Genomic DNA, 23,511 nt, shown 5'->3' with positions numbered 1-23,511 from the left:
AGGGTATTCCTGGCTGCTCATAACTGTGTCAGTCCTGGGGACTCCATTTCCCTAGCAGGAGACTTGGGATTTGGCAGATGTGGCCTAGGGTGACTGGATGGTGAGCTGAAACTATAGTCCAAGGGCCTGGGAGGAACGGTAGAGGAATGGAAAGAGGATGAGTGAGGAAGGAGAACTAGATAGTCAGGGCACACCAGAGGGGCTGTCAGTGAGGGGTAAAGGATTTGTTGGGCTTATAAAGCTCCTGGACAGTATAGTGCTAATGGGGGACATTATTAAGAGGGAGGATCATGGTGGTCATGAAAACAGAAGGAGCTGCATGTTTCAGGGGAGGAGGCTGAGGTTAGAGATGCTGATGACAAAGAGCAGGAAGGTGGGTTGCGGGACAGTGTGAAGGAACAGGACTAGGGGGAGGATGGGTCCAAGGATGGGAAATTGGGGTAATATATTTTGTCATGCTTTTCTCTTGAATCCAAAGTTCATCCAAATGAGTACCTGGGATGTGCCCAGAACTCCTGTGGACCTTATATCACTCCTGCCCCTTAGTCTAATGGGAGGACCCATCGACCACAAACATGGTTGCTGCTTCCAGAGTTACAAGTTATTGTGGGAAATAAGCAAAGAGAAGAAATGGAGATGTAATATTAGTCCCTGTTTTTGGGACTATGAACATGTAAAAGCTATTTTCACTACCACCACTATTCCCCCCTTACTTGAAATTTTTACTCAAGGTAGGCAAAGATTGTTCAAAGGGCTGTAATTGACTCCATATGTTGAAAAAAACATTTAAAAATAATTTTTGCAGTTCTCTTATGTTTCAATTTCCCTTGTTTTTCTTACTGAGAATTTTTTTTTACCATGGCAGAGTTGAAAACATGCATCATTCAAGTTGGGCATTTCACTCAGAAACTTTAACATTTACAAAGAAATTTCATCACCTGGCTAACATTTTTATTTAGTCTGGAAGTATAGTACACACTGTTATCCTATCTTGTACAACTGATGAGGGATGGCATTTAGTTATACCTGCTCCACGGTGAGCCTATCAGCAGCCTCTAATAATCAGAATCTCTCCCCTGAAGCCCAAGCAATTCTGACCCCCAATGCCAGGAAGAACTACCAGGTAGGACAAAAGGTAGCTCTTTTTCTAAGCTGGCTGAGTTGACCCAGGGCAAGGAGGAGAGAACCCAGCCATGTTGAGGGGAAGGCTGGTAGAAGCAATCCAAAAGTAGTCTAATTTAGACCCTGAATTAGCAGAGGGGAGAATTATGTTGAGTATTGATTTTATTAATCAATCTGCCTCTGACATTCACAGCTAACTATAAGGCCAGGTGTTAGGGCTGCAGAACATCCCCCCAAAGTTTCTAAACTTAGCCATCTTGGCATTTAACAACTAGGACATTGTTGAGGCAGAGAATGATCACCAAAAAGTAAAAATGTTAGGGGTTGCCTTTGTGGCCAATCTTCCTGGTCCAGGGAAAGACAGACAAGCACAGGTGTCTGACCCCAGATTGTCTGTGATGAAGTTGTGGGGAGACTGGACATCTGCAAAAGGAGTGCCAGCAGAAGCTAAATTTGGATAACAAGATGAGGGTGTTCTCTCATCTGACTTATTTCCAGTGTAACCAAAGCATCTAGCAAGAGTTTGTCTGAGAGGGGCAGCCTGAGAAATGATGGCTAGTCCACCATCCTGGAAATGAAGAGTCCAGGTTCTGAGCAGCTTTTGCATGGACAGATCCATCTAGGGGACGTTCTACAGTTAATTTGGATTGTACTTCCACAAGAGTTATGAGACAGTCCTGGTCCTTTTGGAAATGATTTAAACAAGTTATTTGGGAAACTGAATATAGTTCCCCCAAGTGTTCTTATCCAATATATGGATTACTTATTAATTTTTAGTCTCTCCTGTAAGTCTTCAGTTAAAAGCAGTGGACTAGTCCTTCCAAATTTCCTTGAAGAAGATAGATTTAAGGTGTCCAGAGAAAAGTTCAATTATGCAAGCCTAAGCTTCCTTATCTAGGATTTGTCCATCCCCATGGGGAAAGACGGCTCTGTCAAGAAAGTGTCCTTCACTAGTCCTTCTTAGAAGCAACATAGAGATTTCCTGAGAATGAGAGGGTACTGTCAAATATGGATTCCTAGATAGGAAGAGCTTGCTAAAACACTATAAAATGCTTTAACAGGGAAACATGTGGATGAATTACTATGGGGTAAGGAGCAGGAAGAAGCTTTCCAATTCCTAAAACAACCTTTTGGAAAACAGCTGCTCTAGAAATACCTACTTTGGAATAACCAGTCTTTCTGCATGTGACATAACAATGTCCTGTGGCAGTAGAAGAGAAGAAACACAGCTAGTGGCAGTTGAATGGTCACAGTGTCCTTGGGTAGTTGTAGCTGCAGCTGCATTACTAGAAGAGGCCCAGATACTGACTCATGCTAGAACTCTTAACATTTCTAGCCTCCCACTCTATGGCTCCACTCTTAATCAAATAAAGAGGACTGTAGTTGTCAAACTATTGGATGATTAAAATATAGCTTATACATTTAGAAACTCTTGATGTTAAGCTTGAAGTTTGTAAAACTCTGAATCCTCGTGTTTTTATGTGAATGTTTCTAGAGAAGTTCAGACTTGGTTTCAGGACTTTCCAACACTGCCAAGCTATAAAAAGACAACAGAAAACAGATGTCAGGTGATGTTTGGAACACAATCAAAAGCTCCTTCCTTCAGTTACTTGGTTTTGCCCATTGTGAGTGCAATAGCAAGCATTAGAATATTGCTTGTTTAATCTTGTTAGGTTTGTATCTTCTAGATTTCAACAATTCCATATGCAGATGATGATGATGCAAGGTTTCTAGCAGATCCTGGTGGAGACCCTGGATGTCTGATCACCTTCGCTCAGCCCCAGTCCCTAATAACAGGGTCAGATAGGCTGAGGAGAGGGCCCTATAGGCAGGCCTTCACCCATGGTCAGCAGGAAGCAGCTTTGAACGGTCACCGCCCTTTCCCATCAAGGTTTCAGGGCCAAATCTCCTCAGGGGTGAAATGTTAGGGACAGGTAGGGAACCGGGCAAGAAGGAACCAGAAGAAAATACCTAAGACAAAGAAATCCACTCAACCCAAGGTTTTAGATAGAGCTAAAGGAGCTTCTGTCAGATGTGGGGTAAACCCCACAAAAATTAAATGAAATGTGCTCTTTTAATTCCAGAACTGAGTGAAAAGACTTGTGAGTATTATGTGCTTTTGTCGAGGCCCTAAGTGACCTGGGAAAACATAGTGGGGGCCTGCAAGCCAGGCGTAAAAACCTCTTACAGGTAACCCTGACTGTGCAGTCAAGTTAGCCTGTCAGATAAGCGTTGAAATGGCCCATCTGTGCAGAACACATGACTCAAAGGTTGATGTGAGTAAAAAGAAAAACTCCATCATAATGATGTTGAGTAAAATACTCCATTGTAACTGCAGGGTCTCCAAAGCCATAAAAAAACAGTCATGAAGCCAGTTTCTCAGAAATTTAATTGAGTACATAGAAGAGAAAGGTTTTACTCCTCTGTTTATCCTAACCTTTAACTTCAACAATAGAAGTCAGATAATGTATTGTTCTTTTAGATCTTCCAAGAGGAATAGTCTGAGGCTGGCTTAAGAGGGTTGTCTTACTTTCCCAGACTTTCTTTCTTTAGGCTAATGTTATGATGGCTATCTCACATTCCTGGACTTTCTTTCTTTCTTTTCTACAGTTTAAGATAAGAAATGAGGATGCTAGGATTACTTTCTTTCTTTCTTTTCTATAGTTTAAGATAAGAAATGAGGATGCTAGGATTACTTTCTTTCTTTCTTTTCTATAGTTTAAGATAAGAAATGAGGATGTTAGGATTATTGATCAATGTGGTGTACGTGACTAGCTCCCAATAAAAGGAAGTAGAAAATAAAGACATTTTGCTACATGCCACCTAAGAGTGTGTAGTCGTTTCTTGCTTTTAAACAATTCTAGGAGCGAGCTTGCACCCGCAGCCAAGCCGTCCTTCTCTCCTCGTGAGAAAGAACATCACACAACAGTCAGACAAGAGGACCCCTGTGAAGAGAACACATCTGTCCACAGGATCTAAATGTCAAACCATGAGAGCTTCTGTGGTTTCTGACAACTCAGATGTGCTGTTCCAAGTAGGGAACCCTACAATTGACCTTTTGTAGTTGAGCCCCTCATTGTAACATCATTTATATTTGCCCCACCCATGCATACAATTAAACATGGAACTGTGGGATTGATGACGGGATAGGAATTTTGTAACATTGGAAATACCTAAACATGAGCTTAGAAATGAGTAAATACTAGAAATAGAGCAAATCTGGGACTCGAAACATAAATTGTCCAAGGGAAAATGAGAAGGAATCCTTTCTCATTAGCAAAAGAGAAACCCACACCTCTCTCTCAAATGTGTTCTGCTTATAAACTGAGGTCTGGCCTTTTTGATAATAAATTTATGTGTGCTCTGTTAACTTATTTACATGTAAAATAAAACCTGCCTAATTGCACTCCTGTGTTGACTTGCTCTTTTTGCACCAGGTCTGCTTGTGCTGCTGGTTTCCTCTTTTTGTGACGCCAAGGCAAAGTTCTTTCAGTTTCTGGGGGCCGGTTGCTAGTGGCACTAGATAAAGAACAAATCGTGGCTGCAATCTCTGAGACCCTCCACAGGGAAGGTTCAGGAGAAGATGCATGTGTGTTAGGAAGTTTGTTACATAACCTGAGGTGTCAGTTACTCCAAAGGTGGGAGGCAATAGGGGATCCTGTCAGGGGAAAGGCAGGACAGAGTAGTTAGCTCAGTTAGTGTATGAAAGACAGTATGTGTTCATACCTCAGGGTCTCTTCTCCACTCACAGAGAGGGACCTGTCTCGTTCTTTGAGACATGTTATCCTGATGCTTTGTGTGATTTTGCTCTACAATGAATGCATCCTAATGTGGATTGCTTTGTGCTTGTAATCACTCTGTCATTCTTGACATGCTCAATCTTGACACTGGGAGCCAAGAAGCAAGGAAGTATCCAATTTCAGAGGGACTGAATTTTTTGGTGCCCAAACCCAGGATTTCCTGTTCATTTGGGGGACCACTTGTAGGTCCAGTAAGGTGAGGTTACAGAATGATGTGTATTTATTGGAGACTTTTTGTTGGACACTGCTTTGTGTGTTTTTCAGAGGCTACTTTTTTTGTGTGTCTTTTAGAGGCTGCTTAGCAACACTGTCTCTATGGAATCCTGTTTCCCTCTTTTCCTGTTTGATCCCTAAACTCACAGAACTTCTGTTTCTCTCTACCCTTCCCAACTTCCACGTATAAAGACCTGTGCATTCTAGGTATATTGCAACACTTGTATCCCTGTGTTCTATCTTTTCTCTGCAAACCTGTGTTTTTGTTTTCTAACTGAACTGTGACTTTGCTGAGTTTGTCACTGATTGCTTTGTAAATTTCTGGGGTGCAGGAGGGGAATGTGGAAACACTGTTTTTATTAGTTGTCTGCCAGACAGAGGGGTTTACCTACCTATGTCTGACAAAAATCCTGTTCAGGATGAGGGGGTGATTAGGGCATCCCAAGGCATTCCCCACTTAGATGTCTTCTCAGCATCTGGAAGGGCTAGTTGTCTACAAAGAAGAAGAGTATTCCTTTTTTGTATCCTAACTAAAATTTGGGGAAATACATTGGGTTTATGTCTGTGTGACATTTGATAAATGAGACTAATTTCTGGTATGATTTGTTTAGTGAGAACAGCCAGGTCTTCTAAGTTACTGTCAAAAATGCTCATGTGTTTAATTTTAGAGGTGTAACTAGTGTGAATGTGTGGTTTTAATAGGTTACAGAATACATAGGATAAATATAAAAAAAAGTTGTTTGTAAAAGACAATTCAGAATTTACTACATCTTAGGATTTTGAAGTAGTAAATTTAGAGTTCCTAGGGATGAAACATCTGGTATCTGGATGCATGTGGTTGTGTATATGGGATATACCAAAGACTAGGATGTGCTGTAAAAAAGGCACGAAATGTCTAAATACATATGCAGTTTCCTATGTCAAAGGTAGTTTTTTTTTTTTATTCAATGGTAACTGTGTACATTGATGCACTTTGGGGGTACAGTGTGGTGTTTTCACACACAATCCAAGACACTTCCATCAAACTGGTTAACATAGCCTTCATGTAACTTTCTTAGTTATTATGTCAAAACATTCATATTCTACTCATAGAAAGATTCACTTGTACCCTTGCGAGATGAACCACAGAAGTGAACCCTCGAATCCCTCTCCCTCCCCCCTTCCCCTCCCTCCCCCCTCCCCACATGGTATTTTTTATACATTTATGAGAAAAAAAGGTATAAAGCAGAAGTAAAAAAGGGTATGAACATAGAAATGAGGTTTTACAAAGAAAGGATTGAACACAAAGTATATGTGTGGGAAATAATAGAGAGATTTGAAGAAAAGACTGTACTACAAGGCCATAGTAGTCAAAACATTATGGTACTGGCAGAAAAATAGAGACATAGATATTTGGAATTGAATAAAAAACCACAAAACTAATATCTTATAGCCACCTAATCTTCAATAAACCTAACAAGAATGTACACTGAGGGAAAGAATTCCTATTCAACAAATGGTGCTGGGGGAATTGGATATCCACATGTAAAAGACTGAAACTGGACCCTCACCTTTCTCCACTCACAAAAATTGATTCAAAATAGATAAAAGATATAAATTTAAGGCATGAAATGATAAAAATCCTCAAAGAGTAGGAAAAACACTTGAAGATATCTGCCTGGGGAAAGACTTTATGAAGAAGATTTCTGTGGCAATTGCAACAACAATAAAAATAAACAAATGGGACTTTAATAAACTTAAAAGCTGTACATCTATGGAGACAACAACCAAAACAAACAGACAACCTACACAATGGGAAAGCATATTTGCATATTTTGAATTGGACAAAAGCTTGATAACTTGGATCTATAGAGAACTCAAATTAATCCACCTGAAAAAGCCAACAATCCCATATATCCATGAGCAAGAGAGATGAATAGGACCTTCTATAAAGAAGAAAGATGAATGACTAACAAACATATGAAAAAATGCTCATTGTCCCTAATTATTAGAGAAATGCAAATCAAAACTACCCTGAGATATCATCTAACTCCAGCAAGAATGGCCCACTTTACAAATTCTCAAAATTGCAGATGCTAGTGTGGGTGTGGAGAGAGGGGAACACTTTTACACTGCTAGTGGGAGGCAAACTAATACAACCTTTTTGAAGGAAGTATGGAGAACCCTCAAATGTCTCAATCTAGACCTCCCATTTGCTCCTGCATCTACCCAGAAAAAAAATCCTTTTACCATAAGGACTTTTGTACTAGACTGTTTATTGCAGCTCAATTTACATTTACCAAAATATGGAAACAGCCTAAATGCCCACCAACACAGGAATGGAATAAGAAGCTGTGGTATATGTATACCATGGAATACTATTCATCCATCAAAAAGATGGAGACTTTACATCCTTTGTGTTAACCTGGATGGAAGTGGAATGCATTATTCTTAGTAAAGCATCTCAAGAATGGAGAAGCAAGAATCCTATATACTCAATTCTCATATGAGGATAGTTGATGACCAGTACAGGTGGGGGATGGGGGAACAGGAGAGTAGAGAGAAGGAGGAGGGGTGGGGGAAGAAAAGAGCAGAGAGAGGAAAGGAGGGAGGGGGTAGAGGGTGAGTGATGGTGTGTGATACACCTTTTGGCGGTGGGACACAATTATAAGAGGGACTTTACCTAACAAACGCAATTAATGTAACCTGGTTCTTTGTGCCCTCATTGAATCCCCAGCAATAAAAAAAAGAAAATTTACAAAAACTTGTGTGGAAAAAATGGAAAGTTTGTTAAATTGTCAAATTCAGATGTTAATGGGAATGGCCAGTTCTGAGAGCAGAGTAACAAGGCTGGAAAGGGAGATGAGATCTCATTCTCTACAACATTTAAGTAGAAATTTTAATTCTAGCCATGAAAAAAATGACATCATAACAAAAGGGTTGAAGAAGTAGTCCAAATGCTTAATTCTGGGGATCAGAGGTGTCTACATTCTAAGTAAAAGGTTGCCATCATTTCTGGCTTAGGAAAGACAGACATTTGCCTCCATCCTTAGAATCCCTCCTGAGAGAGACCATATGAGGGAATTGGGCAACAAGGAAAGGGATATCCCTGTGTTTGCAGGGCATGAGGTGAGGGGCACTGGGTGTGGAGGGGGCATAAACTGTGACACACTGCAGTTAGGGATGGTGCAGCAGGACAAGGGACACCTGGACAGGTGGACAACTGGGGAGGTATGGGCAGGGTCTAATGTAGCTGCCTCTGATTGACCCTGGTCTGCTTGTAATAAGGACACTTGGTCCAGCAGAAAGCCTAATCTTTCTTCTGTCCTGATAGAAACCATGGATGAAGAAGCTTCAGTATATCTCCCCAACTGACCCTGGGGATGTCTGGTAAAAATTTGAAAGACCCTAGGACTTGATAGAATTCACAGAGAGGCTGCAACACTTCCTGACAATAATACCAGTAGCCTGATGGAGAATCCTGGCCCAAGAGCAGGAGCCTTAACCCGATCACAATCCTGTGTTTAGATCTCTTTTGTGGAAGAGAGAGAAAGTGGTCAGAAGTTCCTTACATTTAGGCTTTTATTTACCTGAGGGATAATCCCCAATGACATGAACCTTGTGTGGAAAAGTATGGCCTTAGGGGGATAGGAAGAAGTTTAAATGCCTCATTGGAGTTTGGACAGGCCTCAGACTTTGGGGCAGGGATCAGGAAAGATGAGGGTCTGTGGCTGTTTGTTTGGCCCCAGAGGAGCATTAGGGCCCCCAGCATATGAACAAAGACCTGGATCATGACAGCTTATAGGGTAGATCTGATCCAGAAAGTTTTCTCAGACTGCACCCTATCTTAAGTAATTGGCTATTAAATTAGGTCAAACCATGTCCTTCACTGCACATCACAAATATCAAAATTATTGTTACCAGTGGCAGATAACCAAATAGACAAGTAGGACTGAAGCTTCTCAGTGCCATGAGACCTCTTGCTGGTTGCTGGCTTACACATGCATTCTGTGGAATGATCTTTGGTCAAAAGTGAATGTGGGGAATGAAATATGAACTATTTTCTTTTTGCCCTTGCCCAAATTGCTTTCTATGAGGCCTGATAAATCATTCCTTATAAACAAGAAAAGCTCATAAACAGTGTTGTGTATTAACCAAGTATAATGTGGCTTACTTTCTACCTTGATTCCAGCATAGCATTTTGTGACAGGTACCAGAACCCCTTAACTTAACTGAAGCATTCTTTCTACTGATAATAGTTCTTTAGACAATGCTTAGCTCTTTCATCTAACTGCCACAAATAGAATCCCTATACACTAGTGTAAGTTGTATGTTGTGACATTAAGATGTCCTACCTTTCTGAGCTGAACCAACGTGTATCTTCCATTTATTGGTCTATGACCTCACCTGTAGTTCCTGTCTCCATCAATGTATCAAATCATACTGTAACCTGGCTGCCTAGGTCACATTATTTTGGGATCTCTTGCCATTATTCTCCCTGGCCCTGGTCACATGAATTTGGCTCAGATTAAACCTCTATACATTATTTCACAGCATTTGGGTTTATCCTGTTGATAGTTTATAACATTTGGGTTTATCTTGTTGATAGTTTACAGCATTTGGGTTTATCCTGTTGATAGTTTCTTTTTGTATGAATTTTCTGTTGTTTCAATGAACAACAGAAAAATTCTCAAAGGAACATTGTTCCTCAGTTAAAAACTCAGGACTAAAAATTAAGAAGTTGGCTCAGAGCCTGTGGCTCAAGTGACATCAGCCACATACACCTGAGCTGGTGGGTTCAAATCCAGCCTGGGCCCACCAAACAACAATGACGGCTGCAACCAAAAAAAAAAAAAAAAAGCCAGGTGTTGTGGTAGGCATCTGTAGTCCCAGCTACTTGGGAGGTGGAGGCATGAGAATTGCTTCAGCCCAGGAGTTGAAGGTCGCTGTGAGCTGTGATGCTACAGTGCTCTACCCAGGGCGACAGGTTGAAGCTCTGTCTTAAAAAAAAAATAAATAAAAATTAAGAAGTTAATTTGCATATATAATAATATTGCTCCTTATTTATGCTAATATAGATATTGAGTCCCAGTTGCCCTTCTTCATGATATATGATAAATGAAGATATAGAGGGCCTGGGTAACTCAGTTGGTAGAGCATTAGACTTTAAATCTGAGGGTCCAGAGTTCAAGTCCCTGTCCAGGCACTACAATTTCCTGTAAGGAAATGCCAGTTTTTGGCTTGGCACTAGTAGCTCAGTGGCTAGGGCACCAGCCACATACACAAAAGTTGGTGGGTTTGAATCCAGCCCAGGCCTGCCAAACAATAATGACAACTACAACCAAAAAATAGCTGAGTGTTGTGGTGGGTGCCTGTAGTCCCAGCTACTTGGGAGGCTGAGGCAAGAGAATCACTTAAGCCCAAAGAGTTTGAGGTTGCTGTGAGCTGTGACATGATAGCACTCTACCCAGGGTGATATACTGAGTCTCCATCCCCAAAAAACAAAAAAGATATAAATTATACCTCCACCTCTTCATTTTCCCCTTCCTCCAAATATTTATATCACCATCAATCCATGCACAGTTACATCAATTGTGATAAGATTGCTTTTGTGTTATAGCTTTTGGGTTTTCTTTGAGTTAATCATTACCTCACATGTTTCTGCTTGCCAAATTTTCGTTCTCTATCTTTTGTGGATTACAAATTCTTTGTGATTTTATCCCTCATCTAATTTCTCAGTCACAACCAAGGTCAGTGTCACATTGTCACTAACACTGTGTGTCACATCGTCACTTAGTCTCTTTTCTACACCTTCTGGGTTGGCTCCATTTTGTCCTGGATCCCACATTTTCATGTCTTAGCTTATGCTTCTTTTGTCTTTCAAAATGTGAAAGGGGTACAAAAGTTTTTGTTACATCAGTGACTTTTTTTATGGTGAAGTAGAGGCTAATGGCATGCCCATCACCTGAATAGTGTTCATTGTGCCTGAGAGATAGGTTTTTACCCTCCCTTCCTCTCCTCCACTTCTTGACTGTAGTAACTTTCTGTGCACATCTGTACCTGTTCAATAGCTCCAAATTAGGACAGAGTAGATGTGACGCTTTTGTTCCATTCTTGAGATATTCACTTAGGATAATGGTTTCCAATTCCAACCTAAATTGTTCAAAAAAACATTAACTTTTTAGGTTATATTGCTGGGTAGTACTCCATGGTAGCATGTGTACACACACACACACACACACACACACACATAACTTTAAACATATTGAAAGTTGCCAATATTTTAATTTTCATAGACTTTTATGCCCACTATATGTGTGTGTGTGTTATCACATTTTGTAAATCCATTCATGATTGATGAACATTTAGGTTGATTCTACATCTATGTGATTGTGAATTGTGCTGATGTGAACATGTGGAGTGCAGATGTGTTTTGATAAAATGACTTCTTTTCCTTTAGGTAGATACCCAGTAGTGGGATTGCTGAGTTCAATGGTAAGTTCATATTTCTTTCTTTCAGGAATCTCCATACTGTTTTCCATAGAGGTTGTAGTAATTGGCAGTCCTACCAACTGTATATCAGAGTTCCTGTCTTGCTGAATCCACCAAAGCATCTATTGTTTTTGCAATTTTTAATAAAAGCCATTCTAAGAGGGGTAGGGTGATAAAACCACCATGGTGATTTTCATTTGCATTTCCCTAATGATTAGTGATGATGAATAGTTTTTCATATGTTTGTGGGCCAGTTTTGTATCTTCTTTTGAAAAGCTTCTGTTCATGTCTTTGCCCACGTTTTTAATGGGGTTGTTTATTTTTTATTGCTGATTTGCTTGGGTCCTTGTAGATTATGATTATTAACCCTTTATCAGGAGTACAGTTTCTGAATATTTTCTCCCATTATGTAGGTCGTATTCGTTATTTCCTTTGCTGTGCAGAAGATTTGTAATTTAATTAAATCCTCTTTATCTGTTTTTATTGTTGTAATTGTATTTGGGGGTCTTAGTCATACATTCTTTGCTTTCATCAATGTCTTAAGAATTTCCCCTATATTTTCTTCTAGAATTGTTTTTGTTTCATGCCTTACAGTTAAGTCATTTATCCATCTTGAATTGATTTTTGTAATCATTGAGTGATAGGGATCCTATTTCATTCTTATGTTTTATGCTTCTCTTGCTATGTTCCATTTTCTAGTTTCTTTCTAATAAAAAGGAAAATGAGAGGGAAGCTCTAATCTGCCTGCATTTCTGAAGTGCCTTGAATGGGCTGGTAAGGCACCTATGCTTTGCCTTGGAGCCTCCTATGTTCTACGAGAAATGATTTCTATGAGAAATCGGGTATCTTTTGCACTCTCCTTCTCTCTGGAAGCTTTTTTTCTTCCTGCCAGTCTGATATGCTGTGGTGACAGGCCTTGATGTGGGTCCGCTTCATTATTGGATTAGAGTATTTGAAAGGACTCAAGGTCTTCATTCTGGGAAATTTTATGTAATAAACTCCCCACCCCCACTTCATTGCTCTTATTCTTCACTTTCTGTTGTCAAATATTGAGCCTCTTCTACTGATAACTTCTAAGTTTGTATTATAGTTTTACTTTGGGGAAGAGATTTGATTCTTTTTTCCTAATTCTTTCATTCACTATTTAGGTTTAGTTACAATTTTCATTTTATCCTTTTCTCATTGTTTTACTTTGTGGAGGCATTATCACATCTCTCAGGATATATATATTTGTTTTAATTATTTGTTGCAAATGTTCTTCTGTTCCCTTCATTCTGGTTCCTGAGCCCATTCATTTTCATCTCCTTTTTTCAAGATGAGCAAGATGAGCTGTATTGTACCATAGAAGTGAAAGGCATGGAGGTGGGGGCCTGGCTGTATTACTTACCTGCTATATAAACTGAAGTTAAATTTTTGTGCTTTGTTAACTCTGTGGGTGAATATAGACATAGCAGACATAGTATCTACCTGATTGGGTTACTCTCAGCACAGAGGTAATATGTGGAAAATGTTCAGAACATTGCTTTACATGTAGATATCTGAATCTGATAACTCTATCCAATGATCCTCTCATGTTCACTCAGGATTATTTTGCCGGAGTCCTTTCCTTAATGTGTGATGAGCCTTGATAGCCTTAGTACCTTTCCTTGTTTGAGAGGTCAATGGTCTATGTGTAGGTGGTGTGTGGGTGGTCAGGCACATTAAATGCAGTACTTCACTCTGTGTTGATAGGTGTTAAGTCAGTTCACCTGGCCTCCCTCTCTCCATTCCCAGTTAGAATCCATACTTAACTTTTAAGGAATGTAGAAGTAACTGAGATGTATTATATTTAAGCAGAAAAAATAATGCATATTTGCATTTTCTTCTTTGTAATTGCATCATTAGTAAATAAAAAGCCATATATTTTTCATATGATACTGAGATTCTAGAAATAAAAATGAATTTAGTTTGGGAAAATCAATTTCAACCAACAAAATTTTGGTCACAGACATCATGTATCAGAACACAAAAATATTCACTGTTAACTTTGACAATGTGTACTGCTGTTATATCCTGGAATTTTCCCATGAGGTTAAAATATAGGATTTGAACCTTATTAAGGTAATGACTTGGGGAGAATTGGGAAAAATGAGCTGGGGCACAGATAGTGTGTTATCTGCAAAGCCTAGGAAGGTGTGAGCATGACACTTAGAACAAGTTATACTATGCTTTAAAGTAATATTTATTTCTCTGTGCAGTGCACACTTTGGGCATCAAATATTTGGTCAGACAGCACCATTAGGAGACTACTTGTGGCAGTCATCTTCTCCTAGGCTTCACATTTTAGCCTTGTACAGAGTGATGTCCTTGTAGGCCCAGAAGTGGTTCAGCCTGTGATCTTGGTGTTCTGGGTTGATCTAGAGAGCAGGATCAGAAAAACCATGTGGGGAAGTGAGCAGAACTGTGTTTGGAGACAATGGAGCTGGACTAAAACAGGCCCCACTCTGGGGATGTGTGTCTGTGCTGGGAAATGGACCTGACAGCATTCACATGAATAGGCTGTGAGTCTGAAGGAGAAAAGCCCAGCTATGTGGCTGGATTCCCTATCCCATAGCCCAAACTAGAGGCCCCATTGGGGGCTTATTCCTTTACTGGAAGGTGATCTCTGTGAGGGGAGGGCTGGGTCTGCCAAGTGAGACCCCAGCACCTGGTGTGGCACCCAGTCTTCACTAGACATCCAGCACATACTTGTGGAAAGAATGACTGACTGTGCGGAAGGGTCACATAGTAGAAGTGAGCACTGACATAAGTCTTAAACAATCTATGCTGTGCAAATTAACTACATCTGTCACCAGGAGACAAGAGGCTGAGAGATGCTTATTGACTATGGCTTCCCCTGTGCCAGCATTGCAATGGCAGGAACTGTGTCTGTCCAGGGTGAGGTCCTGCAAGGTGGCTGGGAGCCTTCTGTTGGGCTGATCAAGCCTTTTCTGCCTCCAATGACATCACCCTGAGACTCCAGCTTCATTACCACTGAAGGCTACACAACACTTGTGCTATTGCTCTGGATACTGTGATTTCTTACTATGCCAACAACCCTATCCGTGGACATGGTCCAGGTTTACAGTGTTGGATAACATGGAGGATTTATGGAGGCTTTGCTACACCAGAGTCATAACTGGGCTGGGGGCACGTGCAGTGAGTGATCTGCAAAGCCTACAGGGGTATGAGCATGACAGGCCAGGCAGGGCCAGCATCAGGTGCCTTCCTGTCCCTGTGAGCTAGCACACGAGGTCCACACCCACATTCTTTAGAGAAATAAAGAATGATGAGTTAATTTACATGTACTTTGGGCTAGTTTTCTAAGTTGCTTAATCATCTAACTGGGGTGATTTCTGTCTCACCTGGACCTTCCTTCCTTCACAACCCTCCTCCCCTGACAAAGGTTGTCTCCTGGAGCAAACTCTATCCAGGTTGTAAGTGGTGTTAGAAGTGTCCCCAAGTTGTGTTCCCCGATTTCTGCTTTTTCCTTATAACAGAAGCCCTTTCATACTTAGCATGTTACAGTGCTAAAGACTCCATTTCCTGGGAGCCCTTGAGGCTAGCAGTATTCTTTCAATTAAACAAGGAGAACACTATTTCTGAGATTCCCACTTACAGATGAGAGAACAGAACTCACACATAAGTGACCTGCCAAGCCCTCCCTCCTGGTCACAGGAGGAGCAGACGCAGGCATCTGCCATCAGCTGCCTTTATTTAATCAACATGCGCACAGTGTTCCCTCTGTGCCAGGCTCTGCTCTGAGCACTGCACAGATACCCCTTCTCTTAAAATCAATATTACCTAACAAGTTAGGTGCTGTACTATCTCCTCTATGAGGAAATGGAGTCATACAAGAGCTTAGAAACTTCCCAGAGACTCACATCTAGCAAGTGGCAGCCAGAACTGAAACCCAGGCATGTCTGGTTCCCAATTCTGTTTTCTTGGCCACCACCTATGCTGCCCATGAGCTTTGGTGTTTACTGAGGACAGAAGCTTCGCTTACCAAGGGCTCAGTGTTCCATTTGTACTCCTGATTTTCAGTCTGCATCTCTGGGTATTTCATCCTTGGTCCCTGGGCAGCATGGTGAATGAGATGCAAAAACCTGGCTGGGAGATGAGGTCAGTGTTATGAAGGACTCAGGATCTGGAACTGACGGGCATTCCTGTGACCTTTACTCTGGCTGTATTGTTCCTTAGGGCAGAGCATCCAGCCTCAGAGGCTTGCCCAGGACCTGACAAAGAGGCACCTGGTCCCTCTGCTTGCCTTTGCCACTATGGGGCAAACCCTGGTGCTGTGCCAGACACTGTTCTGGGCCCTGGTGGTAAGACTGAGTGAGGCATATGTGGTCTCTGGTCTCATAGAAGTGATAGTCTGGATAGTTGCATAGGACATAACATCTTGGAATACAAACGGACCTGGTGGTGGCAAGCAGAGATATATGTCATGGGGGAAGTTATGGTCAAGGGCCTGAGAGGGAAGAGCAGCTACTATAGATACAGGCCTGGGGAAGAATGAGGAAAAGCAGATAGCAGGCAGTGAGAGCAAAGGCCCCAGGGCATGAATGAAGGTAGCTATTGGAACCGGAGAAAGAGTGAGAGGAAAGGTGGGGAGCAGGGAGGTCCCCTCCTCCTGCACTGAAATGAGTGTGGGTGCTGCAACCAGAGGTATCTACAGCTTCACAGTTCTTCATCCCTACAAGTCTCCAGAGAGAAAGGCATCTGCACAATGAGATGAACCTGAGTTTTGGAGTCTGTTTCACTACTACCCTGCCAGTTGGCTTCATTCCTCTGGACCTCACTGTTCTCATCTGCAAAATGGGAGGAAAACATCTACCTCAGGAAGATGACTGAGAATGAAGAGAAGGGAGGTAACTAAGCAGTTAGGCCCTGGGCTGGGCATAACTCTAACATAAAGCAGATGGCAAGTCTTCCTGCTTGATGTTCACCCATTACCTGTTGTATTCCTTATTACTCCCAGTCACAACCTGCACCCTATACATTTGTTTGGAGCATGGCTACAGAGGCCAGTCAACCGCTCTGTGCTTTATCTCAATGTCATTCTGAAACCCTAGGACTTAACCATCTTCAGGTTCCTCCAGGTAATCATATCAGGACATGGGCTTTCTGGTGATCAGGTGAACTAGATTAAAACAGCATCACAGGTTCACATTAAAACACAAACTCCATGTCTTCTCCAAGAAACCATTTCAGCTGAGCATCTTTAGGACTTACTAAGCATCTGGTACATGCCAGGCATTGTGCTTTGTGCCAGGAACAAAGTTGAGTGACACCCTCAGGAACTCAGAATATAGAGTGGTATTGTCTAGTATGTTGGCCACCAGCCACATGTGGATATATGAATTTGAATGAATAAAATGACATACAATGAACTATTCTTTTCCTTAGTCACACTGGTCAGCACATTTCTTTCTTTTTTTTCCCTAGATTTTTGTTTAATTCTGAAAATGCATATGGGGAAAGCCCATTACACACAATTGCCTCGGATTTTGTTCTAGCACAGGCAAATTTTTTGTTGAATAACTTTTTGACAACTTGTGATGTACAGTCCATAGATCTGAAGGAATGATTGTGATTAATAGCATGAAAAGACATAAGTCCTTCTGCTAATGCTAATTTCTTTTCTTGGTCTCCGTAAGTTGCTTTCCAAAAAAATTCCTGTATTTTGGAGGAAGATGCAGCAGTATTTAAATATCTTTTATGTTTCTGTGTCTCCAAGTGCTTTGAAATACCATTCTTCCCACCATGCAAAATAGAGAATTACATTTCTCACATTTTACCATGTAATCACTTTTGTTTTTCTTAATAAAAGGAAATTCACTTCTTAGATCATCATTGAATTTGCATCCTCTTTTCTTACTCATTATGTTAAAAATCTAAATTATCTGAATAGCTGATTCATTGACATCACTTGTTTAACTAGCACTAGCATGCAGTATGATGTGTATTGTCTAAGAGACAGTTACAAAATGTTTTCCTGGTTGCCAAAGCCAAAAAATGCCATTGTACATTAAGTCCAAACAATGGTGGTCGAATTCTAACAACTGATCAACAATGCGAACTTTAATAAGCAGTTCTCAACAATTATTTGTTCTTTTTAAAGTTTAAAATTATAAAATTAACAAATATAATATAAAACTCATATCCTGGTGAAATAGCCACATGGCAGCCAAAAACCGTATATTCCCTTCCCTTCTCCCACTGAGAGAAGATACCCGACGAGGGCGAGGTCTGAGATTGGTCAGCACATTTCAGGTGTGCAACTGCCACACCTGGGTCATAGTTACAGTTCTAACTGCAGCACAGATACACAATGTGTTCCCTATTGACAGATGCTCTCTGGAACAGGCCTCATGTATAGGGAAGGCAAGCATGCCAGGCAGCCAACAGAGGTTTCCCAGACAGTGAGCCCTCCTCAGGAGGTTCTGTGATGACAGTGGAGCAGAATTGACACTCACCAGTTGGCTCAGAATTACACATGCACAAGAGAGGAGGTTTTAAGCAAGACAAAAAAGCTTCCTGTATTCCCTGATCTTCATTCTATTTGTAGTGACAGATGATAAACAGACATGGCATCTGGTGACTTAAGTGGGATGGAGAACAGTAAAGCAGGACAAGTGGGTAGAGCTTTGATGGGGGTGTGTGTGGGATGCACACCTAGGAAGATATGCTTGACCAGAGTCCTGACGAGGGGAGTGCACTGTTTGAGTGTATGTGGGAGAACAGAGGTGTGAGCATGGATAGTTTGAGAAACATCAAGAAGGTCTGAGTGGTCCAGTGAAGGGAGCTAGGTGGAGAGTGGTAGGAAATGAGTAGAGTTCTGTAGAAACCAGTGGAGTCCAAACTGATTATCCTAAACTCCTAGAATGGAAATAGCTTTCCAGCATACACCCCTGACTGATGTGTATTTACATAGTATCTATTTTCAGTGTATTAGGAGAGCATAAGTTCTCTCCTCTGTAAGCAAGATGGAAAAGTAGATAAAAATCAACAATAGTACAGTTCTATTTTCTCCCTTTACCCCAATGGGCATGTGCCTGAAAGAATTGAGCTGGGAGACAGACAGCACTTTCTCTAGAATACTTTGATGTTGCCTGAAAAGATTCTTTAAGTAAGCTAAAATAGATTATGTTTGAATAGAATTGGATGCTAATTTGTTTCTCTGATGCGTTAAGAGTTCCACAGTAAAAGCAGATTAGTAATGACTAAAGTGAAGACACCACATTTTCTCTATATGCCTCATCTGATGTCATCAGACTATAGTGACCTGTACCATGCAGTTAATAAGGCACAGAAGTTGAGGAGTAAGTTCAGGAAGAAGTAATAAGTTTTCCCTCAGTAAAGTGGAGGAAATGGCAAGGTTTATTTCAAAAATCCATTTATTTTGAAATGGCAGTGAAGAAAGGAGCCTGTGTGGGATCCTTGAGCAGTGGCTGGTCCACAGTAGTCCCGCAAATCCTTCTTCAGGGCACACAGCTGTGGGGAGTGATGGCATTTACCTGGGAGAGCCTCATTTCCTGCATGATTTAAACTTTTAGCCACTGAAGATGTTATGGAGGGTGTGAACTACTCCAGTTGGCCTTTAGCATAGCTCTAGCTGGCAGTGGTGCAGTAGGGGAGATATGGGGACCAGTTTGGAGGGCAGGAGGATAGTTGGGATCCCATCAGCCAATCCAGGCAACAGTCCCTAGGACCTTGCTGAGGCTTCCCCAGTGAGGGTGGGGAGAGGAGAGGCTTGCTGAGGCACTACTTAGGGGGGAAAATCATGTGAGCAGAGAGGAAGACCCCTCCATGTGCATGAAGGTGTCTTTCACTGAGGTAGGAGCAGGAGGGTCAGGAAAGAATAATGCAAAAAAGTAATCAAACTTGTGCCTAATTACACGGAGGAGTCTTTGAGGATGACTCCCAGGCTTTGAGCTCTGGAGAATGAATGACTGTGGTGGCCTTTTGCTGAGACTGGATATTCTGGAGTGGTGCTGAGTGGGGCAGAAGGTGCAGATGAGCCCAGTTTTCCATCTGCTGGGTTTGAGGATTTGGGGGGTGGTGCAAGGAAGGCAACCAAGAGGGTGTGGGGGTGAGGGTCTAAATTACCATCTGAGGTCCAGTAGCATTAAGAGGAGCTGATGTGAATGGCACAGATGAAACCCTCAAGGGGTGTGCAGTGAGAAGAGTGGAGGGCAGGGTTGTTTTATTGGGGGAGCACTGTGGTCCTAGAGTCACCTATCTTGAACTTCCTAGACCATATGTGAATTGTGAAAATAAATTTTCCCTCATTAAGAAAACCAACCGAATGTTAAAAAAATAACACATCGTGATGTAGATGCATTCTAATATACTTAATATGTCTGATGTGAAACAGGTAATCCCCCTCCTTTTTCCTGCGTCTGAGGTCTAGGGGGACAGCGTGAGAGAAGCTCTTTTCCTTCCCTGGGACACCCCAGCTCACAACCCTCATGGTCTCTATTAGCAGTGCCCTCCAGCTCTTGCCCTCCCCTTCCCGCCACTCCTCACCCTTGCTTAGAACGGATTCACGTGATACTGCGTGTAGAGTTTCTGGGTGTCATGCTCTTTGACACAGACTTCCCGCAAGATCTGGTTCTGGCAGACCTCATCTGGGGCCTCCTTCTCCTTCTGGCATCCCGCCATGACCTTGGTGCTGCAGGTTCTGACTGGCTTCTCTCTGTGCCCTCAGGTGGCTGGACTGTGGCGGGCTTCCTCAGTCTCCACGGCAACAGCATCCCATGCAGTCTTCCAGGCAACAGCATCCTATGAGGTTTCCAGGTGACAGCATCCCATACAGTCTCCAGGCAATAGTGTCTCTGCACTGGACCCTGCTGCGTTAGGCCATTTGGACGCCTTCAATCCCCTGCCTGGATCCATACACCCTGTTCCCACCTCTGAGGACTTTATTTGCTACCCAGATCCCATCTGGTGCTCCACTCACCTGGGACCCAGCCAGTTACTAGAACTGTCCCAGGACACACCAGGAGGAGACTGACCTGAAGGTGCAGATCAAGGAGGCCATGGTCATATTATGGACCTCAGTTTCATCAATTCATTTCCTAAAAAAGATTTAGAAGGAGTCAGAAACCTTTTCTATTGCAAAGGAGATGTACATTAAACCAGAACAATGACTCAGGGGAAACTGCCTTTAAGGGTGTTTGATTGAACTCAATATACCCAAGTTATTATCATTTCAAAGATTGATTAAAAATATTGAGTGTGAATCTTTTTAAATGTAGAATATAAATGTCTTAACACAATAACAAAATGACATGAAGGCTATGTTAAACAGTTTGATGAAAATATTTCAAATTGTATATAAAGACAGCACACTGTATCCCATGACTGTATTAATATACACAGCTATGATTTAATAAAAAAATATGAAAAAATAAACATATTGAGTGAATGCACACTATTTTGCACATTGTTTTAAATCTAGTACAAACTTAACAGTTCATAGCACACATGAAGTGCTCCTCAGCAGTACATGGGCACAGCAATTGTAGATTTCATTTTACCTGACTTCCACCTGAACTGTATTTTTGAGCATAGTGTGAAGTAGGTATGCAGATTAATTTATTTTTCAAATAAGTATCCAACTGACCCAGCATCTATTTGTTGAAAAGACAGTCCTATGCTCACAGTTCTGCTCTGCTACATTTGTCTTAAAAAAAGTGGCCACACATGTGATTGGTAGTTTCTTACTTTTTTTTTTGTAAGTCTGTTTCTGCATCAATCCTATAACATTTTTTATTTTTTTAGAGTGTAACTTTATTTTTAATTTTTTAAATTTCAATCTAATATGACAGTACATATTTTGAGTTTATATTGTTTTCTCTTCTAAGGTAAAGTTCATGTTATAGTTGAGCGCTTCACCCGGGGGTTTGCCCGACACCCTCACATTGTGTACTTTAGGTGGGCTATGTCATACTTCATTTCTCTAGCCTACAGAAGCACTAAAATATATCAATTATTTGTGTATTAAGTTTTGACACCTGATAAGAAAGAATTTCCTTTTAAGAGAGTCTGGATATTCTTGTCTGTTTGCATTTCCACACTAATTATAATTAGATACAAATTCCCTACAAATATCTCTTGGAATGTTGACAGAGAGAGAGTGTGTGGCTATCATTCTGAGGAAAGTACCTTTTAAAAAATCTGTTATCAGGTGGCACCTGTGGCTCACAGGAGTAGGATGCTGACCCCATATACCAGTGGTGGTGAGTTCAAATCCAGCTGTGGCCAAAAACTGCAAAAAAAAAAAAAAATCTGTTATCTGCTGCTCTCATTTGGCTGGGATGTGGGCATACACTTGTCTTGCACACTGCTTCCTTTCCATCTTGGGCTAGGAGCAGCTGACTGAGTCAGGCACTCAACTCTCAGAGCTTTGATGGCAGTACAACGGAGGGCCCTGTCCTGTTTTTGCAGGAGACTTTTCTTAAGAGCAGAGAGTCCCTGGCATAGTTCTAGAATGCTAGGGTGAAGAAAATTGTAGTCTTGGAGGAAGCAGACTAAAAGTGTAAAAAAAAGCCATCCTGAGTCCCCATCTATATGTAGAAAGGTCTGACCCCTGTGTGAGAGCTCAGGGCCCACCCTCTCCTGATTCATATTACCCCAGCCCCCACCTTCCTTGAGAAAAGGTGGAACCCTTTCTGCTCCTCACTCTCCTCTACCTTCACTGCCAGTGGTCCCACAGTCTGCTCTGTGGTCACAGACCATGTTCCATGGACCATCCAGTCACATGTGTAGGGACTCATGCAGGCTGGCTGAGGCAGGAGAGGAATGGACCAGACTGCCAAGAAAAAGAAATTGCTAGGGCATCTGAATAGGATTATCACAGGGGTGGAGGCAAAAGCACAGAGGAGTGAGATATGCAGGAGCTGGGGATGGCCAAGGGGTCCTGAGACCACCAGGTCAGGCTGGGAATCCATAGTCCTGGGGTTTAATGACTACTCTAAGCTGTGCCAGTCCTAGGGACTCCATCTCCTCAGAAAGAGATTTGGGACTTGGCAGGTCTGGTCTTTGGTGACTGGATGTTGACCTGGACTACATCCAAAGGGTTAAGAGTGACAGCTGGGAGGAGGGGTAGGGTTGTTGGCTGGGGGGCTGTGAGAAAGGGGAGGTAGGTGGTCAGGGGGTAACAGAGTGGCTGTCAGGGAGGGACAGAGGGGTTATTTGGCTTATAGAGCCTCTGGGCAGGGTTGTAGGAAAGGGGGGCATTAGACAGAGTGAGGAAGTTGGTGGGAGTGAGAACAGAAGGAGGTGTGGGTTTCAGGGGAGGAGGTTGAGGGCGGGGATGCTTAAGGCAAATGGCAGGAAGGTGGATTGGGGGACAGCCTGAACGAATAGGACAAGGTGGGGACTGGGGCTGAGGTCGGAAAATTGGGGGTAGTTTCTTTGTCATTCTTTTTAATTCACCCAAAGTTCCTCAAAATAAGTAGCTAAAATGTACTCAGACCTCTAGACTTTATATCCCTCCTGCCCCTTGCATCACTCAATGGCCTTTATGACATATACAACCCCCTCCTTTTGGTCCAGTGGATGGGCCTAGTAGCCAGGATATTTTCCCTGTTTCTAAAGTTAAGGGTGATGGTGGGAAATAAGAATAGAGAAAAAATGGAGATGCATTATTAATCCCTGTTCTTGGGATCCCATGTAGTTTTTCCCCGAGGTAGGCAAAGATAGCTCAAAGGGCTGTAATTGACTCCATGTGGCAAGAAAAAAAAAAGAAACAAAACATTTAAAAGTAATCTCTGTAATTCTCTTATATTTCAAGTTCCCTGGTTACTCCCCCTAAGGGCTATTCTCCCTTTACCATGGCAGAATTGAAAACATGCATGGATAAGGTTGGGAGTTTCAC

The 23,511-nt window shown here is 41.8% G+C and overlaps 1 pseudogene; it reads right to left on the bottom strand.

Annotated features, from left to right (window-relative positions):
* Positions 1-13,891: 13,891 nt before the first annotated feature.
* Positions 13,892-20,291, bottom strand: LOC100954067 (annotated as a pseudogene).
* Positions 20,292-23,511: the final 3,220 nt, after the last annotated feature.

This window comes from Otolemur garnettii, unplaced genomic scaffold, assembly GCF_000181295.1.
Source record: "Otolemur garnettii isolate 467f Iridium unplaced genomic scaffold, OtoGar3 scaffold00296, whole genome shotgun sequence".
Lineage (NCBI taxonomy): Eukaryota > Metazoa > Chordata > Mammalia > Primates > Galagidae > Otolemur > Otolemur garnettii.
This window is presented reverse-complemented; position numbering and strand designations above follow the sequence as displayed.